This window comes from Etheostoma spectabile, chromosome 10 (genome assembly GCF_008692095.1).
Source record: "Etheostoma spectabile isolate EspeVRDwgs_2016 chromosome 10, UIUC_Espe_1.0, whole genome shotgun sequence".
NCBI lineage: Eukaryota > Metazoa > Chordata > Actinopteri > Perciformes > Percidae > Etheostoma > Etheostoma spectabile.
In genome coordinates, this window is record NC_045742.1 from 29807749 (window position 1) to 29814554 (window position 6806).

Genomic DNA, 6806 nt, shown 5'->3' on the forward strand with positions numbered 1-6806 from the left:
GGCTTGAAATTTTACATTTGCGCTTGAATGAACTGGGGTAGACTCTCCATAGTCATGCACTATCTTTAAATGCGTTTGTAAGCTTGTAAGGGACACACAGGCTATACTGCTCCGCCTTTCGCGTATTTGACTCGCAGCTGCTGCTAAGGGTATCGTCGCTTCCCGGCCGCGTCGAGTTTGAAGAAGCAAACCCGGAGGACCACATGTATTCAAATTCCAAAGTTTCAGGAACAGGAGTCATCTTCTTTGCCCGGAAAGAGATATTTAGAAGAGAAAGAGACTGGCATAGTCAGAAAAAAGAGAACATTGTAGCTGCTTTGGATGCACACACCACATGTCAACTAGTTAATTATCCTCCGCTGCAGTCTGGTTTTCTTTCTCTCACCTTTCCGTCGGGTGGCAGCGCGTGCCAGCTCGTAGTGTGAAGCGCGCGTCTGGCCACTCTCTGACATGCACTTCAACAACCATGGCTGATAGATGGCCTTTTGTACACTTTTGCTATTTGATGCTTGACGGCTACCATAGCTGCAGTACGTACTGCATACGAACGGCGTGGCGCGAAATTCTTAGACAATGTAGCTTTAATGTGTGCAGCGTTGCCAAATCTTTTCCAATGACAGAAGATAGCTCAATTCACAAAAACACCAGAGTCAAAATTTGTGATATTATTTAGAGTATTGTCAAATATTCAACAATTTGTTCTCTCTATCTTTATGCAGTGTATTGTCTTTAGTTGTTGATGATGTCTGATAAAGTTCTGTGTTAGGAAGTGTTTCTTTACAGTAGCTCTGTGAAGAGTGCAATACAAGGGAGGTGACATTTGTTGGGTTAGGGTTAGACCTCACTATGGACTATGTCAGGCTGCAGTGTCATGCCCACTGAATATACATCCGGCAGCAGTTAGCTGCTATAACTAGAATTTTTAGAATTATTGTGAACGCTGTTGGTATATTGCAGAACTGCTTCAGTCATTTTGCTAAGCCAGTGGTTTCAAAACTGAGGGTCCAGAGTTATGCAAGGGGACGACTAAATATAATTAGCTTTGTTTGGTTTAATTGTTTCATAGAGGATAAAATACCAATTACATTGAAGAAATACAAAAATGTGAGAGTGAAAATTGTGAGGGTGTGGTAGGAACATGTAATGATTTATGTAAAAACCCCGACCAAAGGACACACACGATGATATAGACATTGAAAATACATTCCAGCCCTTACATAGTGTTCAAAACTGTCATTAAAATAAATGAATGTAGAAATGTAGAGTGTGAAAGGACTACCAGGTAAATACAAATCTGATGATTCAGCCACACCTTACACTACAACTACTAAACCAAAGACAAGAAAAATGCATAGTGGGGACCACAATTCATGTTAAAGCGCCTGATTTGACTGCCAATAATCATCTAATTTCCCCAAATATCCCTTTGCGGAGAAACAGTTGATTGTGGTGCATCTCACTCTCTATGTTATTATAGTTAATGGTTCATAATTAGTACTTGATAGTTGAGTTAATGTTGTTATTTTTGCTGTGCATTGCTGCATCTTTCTCTCTCTTTTTCACAGAGAAACAGCTAAATGTGGCAGTTTGGGAACCACTATGCTAAGCTAAGCTAGAAGCACATCTTGACTTTAGCTTTGCACTTAACATACAAACATGAGATTGATATTCATCTTCTCATCTAAGTCCCAGGAAGGAAGTGATTTTTCCAAAAGACATCTAGGGATAGATAGTTGCTCCCTTGAGTTCAGGGTCACCAGGAATACTGTACCACATGTGAAAAAAAAAAAAAAGACAATCTGATTTATCTTGCTCTGGGCTAAAGTGCTGGATGGATGGATGGATGGATGGATGGATGGATGGATGGATGGATAGATGGACAAAAAATGGAGACTGACTGAAATTGCCATTGTTCAGCTCCACTAGCTGCACGGTTAAAAAAAAATCAATCTAGAAGTCTGTTCAAAGTCATTCAGCTGTTCCTTTATTCCAGTCATATAGTGGTCTAGCATTTACTGTGCAGCATTTAGTTTCACAGCATAGCAGCCATTTACTGGAGCCGAGCATCAAGCAGTTTCATGGCGTTTGTGACATTTGGGCTGTAAGGATGCAAACCAAAGCTGGCCAGGCCCCTGGGCTTTCCTCTAGGCCCTGCTGTGAGTTTCAGACGCGGGGCTCTTTCACTATTAAACAGCCGAACACGATTCATCCAGACTCATCGGCCAAAGAAGTCTCCATGTCATGCTGACACTCTCTTTTTATTGCCCCCTCTCTCTCAAGCTGCCTGACACTTGAGACGTTTTGCCGCTATCTTTACAAACAGAGTAGCTACCAGTCTGTGAGCCAGTCACCCAGAACCTATGGCCCACTGCAGTGTGTCATCAGTGAATGTAGACTGGTTGTCAGGGTGACTGGAGAGCAGGAAGATGTGCTAGCCTACTCAAAGTGCAGTTGCTGTGATGAAAGAACCTTGGCTTCAACTGTCAAACTTTCTGCTGCACATGTTTTAGTGTTCTGCTGTGTGAAAGTATTTTTACTCTTCTCGGCTGTCTGCCTGGAGTCTGGAGACAATCACATAAACAACAACTTAACAGGAACATTCCATAATCACCAATCACATGTTTTAAGCCCTAATAGCTGTTCTTTATAGTCATGTATTTATCACATGAGCGACGCCTTCCATGCTACTTCCAAGCAACTGTTGTAAATTGACAATTAATTCATGCCCACCCCTTGCATGCAGAGGACAATTAATCTGGTAATGGGCCCCTGGGCCACACTTTTTGTGGGGCCCCTACCATCAAATTTGACCGAAAAAACACGACAACAGAATAATGCACAAAATGACACATTTTGAGTAACAGCCTGATGAATATTTGACATACCTTAACACACAGGTGACCAGAGACACACATTACCACACACACTCTCACACAAACACACACACACATACACACAACACAACATTATATGTTAAAGAGTTTAAATAGTCACATGTAAATTTAAGAAGACAACACAGAGATTACCAAAATAAAGAGAAGAACCACAGACTGGTGCGAATAACATTGATGTTTGCAAAGCCAAACCATCAGCGATAAGCAGGGCGTCCCATCGGGGGAGTAAGGAATCCCTGGCGATCAGCATGACTGATGGGCGGCGAGACATCCCTCCAACGCTGGGCCCTGAGGTCCCATCAGCTCATTGTACAGGGATTGGGACACATTGTATGCTGAATATTACCAAAGATCCACCTAGAGAGCAGCAGGATGCAGATTGTTTTGCCGTCAAGAGACACCCTTGTTACATCATGAGACACTGAGCACCACCACAACATTGCATTGTTGTTGACTGAGCTTTAACTGTATTACTGTAGCGTGTCTGTTGTTGGCCAGAGGTGGACACATCTGGTCCGACGCAGTTGCCGGTCTTTTTTCTGTGCTTTACCTGGGCGATCGCCCCTGATGTGCAAATGGAAGTAATTTATGCACATCTAAGAATCTGTGTGTGATTTTTCATATAAGTACATGGACATGTCTAAGTATTATGCAAAAATTAATTTGATGAGAGGATATGTATCCTGAAGGTTATCCACCAATAAATTAACTGAAAATATTACAACATCTTCAGTTAGAACATTAGCAAAATAGTATCTGAGCATGGACACATTTCTGGCAAATAATAATGAATAAACCTTTGTGTAACATGTGTCGTAATGTCCCCTACATTCTAAAATCAAAGTCAAAAGATGTGGTTTACTTTGGTTCCTCTGCTCAGTCAGGCAGTGGAGGTTTCAAAGCGACAGCCTTTTATCTGTGGTGTCTACTGGGAGCGTACCTGTTCCAGAGGGGCTTAGCTGTAATGAGATAGGCTATTTCACAGCATTCCCACTGTCTGAAATAACAGGGAGCACAGAGGGGCCAGTGCCCAGACAGTGGCCTCTGCTCCCCCATATCCTTACTCCAATGCTCCCTCATATCCTCCTTATTACCACCAATGCCCAGTGCATAGGAAAGCCGCAGTCCATTTAAAGTTCAGCACTAAATCACAGCTCGCAGCCTTCAAAGGAGTCCAGTTCTCCACTCGGGTCGCCTGTCCTCCCCAGGCAAAACTGACGGACGAAGTAATTTCATAGCCAGTGACACAACATGTGTCACAGCCCTGGTGTCATTCTCCCTGTTGGCTCCAGGAGAGAGTTGCTGCTTTGCTGTCATTTTGGCTTTCATTACTCGTGTTTTTTGTTCCTAAATGACATGGCTTGCTCTGACACATTACGGCTTTCCAATGCCGCTCTGTTCAGCTGTGAAAACAGGAAGCTCGGGGCTTATGTTGGTCTGGATAAAACAAATTGTTACTGAGCTGTGCTGTTCCACTCTGTTTGGGGCTTGTTGAGGAACTGCACAGCAGAAAACGATGATGATCGTATTGTTTCTTAGAAAATCAAGTCATGGTGTTTGTGCTGTGGACTAAAACATCTGTTGTCATTTTGGTCAATAAAGAAAAGTTTAAGGTAATTTTACAACGTGGGTCTTATTGTTATAGTTCTGGCTAAATTACGTGTAGTCACACAAATAGTGTGGAGTGGAGAGAGTGATGAGTTAAGAGCAGGATACAGAGTGAAACGCCAGCAGTCACAGAGACGTGGGGAGGGCGACGATCATAAAATATGAGGACATCGGCACACAGAGTTGTTTTACTCTGTTGCTCACAATGTAAAAAGAGAGCAAGAGATGATTCTCTAACTCCCATCGCGTCATAACGTGACGCTTGGTCAGGTGCCTTTGCTGTTTGTTATTGACAAAACATCACCTTCAGCATCCTATTTAGATCCGTTTGGTCGGAACTCCTGGCGTCACTATTTGACTCTCAGTTAGGTTTAGGAAAAGATGATGGGTGGCGTTATAAAATGTATCTTTTAGAGACACATGGGGCTTGAACTCCAGTCTCCTGGGGGAAAGTCCTGTGGTGTTTGACCCATTCAAAACTGGAAAGTTACAGAAATGGTTGCACAGAAACCCCCTCATGTATATGTATATATATATATATATATATATATATATATATATAGTAGTTCTAACGAAGTATACCAACACCTTAGGGTTACCCGGTTTACAATATGCAGTTTTTTTTCTGGACACCAACATGAAGTGTTGTGAATACTCTCAGTCAGTACAACCTCCTTCCTTTGCATCTAAAGTGGGACTATGTGTTGTTTGCCAAGTGTATGCATAAACAGTGTCCATGCCTGCCAGTGTTGTTCTCCAGGGATGGAGTGTCAGTGGCTGCCTGTCTATCCTGATGATTTCTCTCTGGCAGAGCCAGCAGGGAATGGACAGAGAAATCAATCACACCGTGGCCCAAACACTGATGCTGATGCTTGCAGATATTTTCCCCCGCCTCTTTTTTTCTGTGGATTTATTGTAATACACTGTCAGCCCCATCGTTAAAGGCATCCCATAAAGGCACAGAGATTTGGGGGCATGCATATATATATATATATATATATATATCTACCTCCCACTTCCACAACTGCATTTACGGCTGCTCTCCCCCAAGGGACCTGATGTTTCTTCTAAATAAACTCGCCTCATCCGAGCAGCTGTGCTGTGCTAAATAGGGGCCAGCTTAGAGGGGCTGCTTTGTTTTCTGCTGCCAAATGCTGTTTAGATGGTAAATGTCTTTGATTAATGAAGTCATTTTTTTGTTGCTGTTGCCATGGTTCTTTGGGAATCTTGCAGAAATGGATTGAGAGAACACTTCATCCCTGACAAAGAGGGGTCAAAGTAATTCTAGCCTGTCCCGAGGAAAGATTAAAAAGGTACTGCTGGAGGCTTCTCTCAGATGAGTCCACATAATATGCATTAGCAGGCTGCTTGAACGAATACATAAATTAAATAAAGCTACTCGGAGATCAACCCCTTTCTGATGGTGTGTTCTCAGCCAAGTGAGAAGAATGAGGCAGTGGGAGGACAGGCGTGCCGGCCTGCATCTTGACCAAATGAAAGAGCAGTATGATAAAGAGAGACTCACAGTACTGGAGCACGTACAAGCTGCCACAAATCTCAGACTGTCCTCTCAGATCACTACTGATGTTGTAAAAGCCAACTGTCAACTGCATTGATATGAATCAGAGTGGACTCTGTTTGACCAGGAAGAACGTCAACATTCCCTTCAACTAATGTAACCTGACCAAAACTTCCTGTGGGAGTATGTGCCATTATATTTGGTTCTATTTTCAAAAAAAGAGACATTTAGTATTCCATGAGAATGAAAAAAGCAAAAAAATGCACTTTTTCCAAAGCAAAACATGTTTTGCCCCAAAAATGTAATAATTATTTTTAGTGTAATAACCTGATAACATCAGCAATTTTGTAGTTGTTTCTCATTTTAAATATGTCAGTTTTAAATAAGATGCACAACTTTTATTTGGCTTGTGTCAAAGTGCGTTACATGTATTGAAACAGATAATAAGTATTATCATTCTGTTCAGACAGTTATTTACAGTTAATAATATGTTATTGACGTTTCAAGGTATGTTTAGTACAAGAAAAAAGAAAAACTTAATTGTTTACGTTAGAGATGACCTGTGGGAGTTTGATTTCCGGTTGGCCTGGGTGGAATCACGAGAAGAAGAAAAGAAAAAAAAACACACAAGGGTGTAGAGTAGAGCAAGGTCAATCAGAGAGTTGGAGTCAAACCATATAGCCTAGCGTGTTAATGTGTATTTCATTACGCTACGCGTGTTAGTCTGCAGTGTTTACTGCTGGTCAAGTGTGGTTTTGTTGGCCGCTATCTAGCTTAGCTAAAAA

The 6806-nt window shown here is 42.0% G+C and overlaps 2 long non-coding RNA genes across 3 annotated transcripts in view; one reads left to right on the forward strand and one right to left on the reverse strand.

Annotated features, from left to right (window-relative positions):
* Positions 1 to 6806, reverse strand: part of LOC116697175 (uncharacterized) — a 20721-nt gene that overhangs the window by 7877 nt on the left and 6038 nt on the right. The window lies entirely within an intron of this gene.
* LOC116697177 (uncharacterized) overlaps positions 1 to 6806 on the forward strand; it is an 18951-nt gene that overhangs the window by 7615 nt on the left and 4530 nt on the right. The window contains exon 2 of the long non-coding RNA XR_004333948.1: positions 3880 to 3889. This is a non-coding gene — a long non-coding RNA (uncharacterized LOC116697177). The remainder of the gene's footprint in view (positions 1 to 3879; positions 3890 to 6806) is intronic.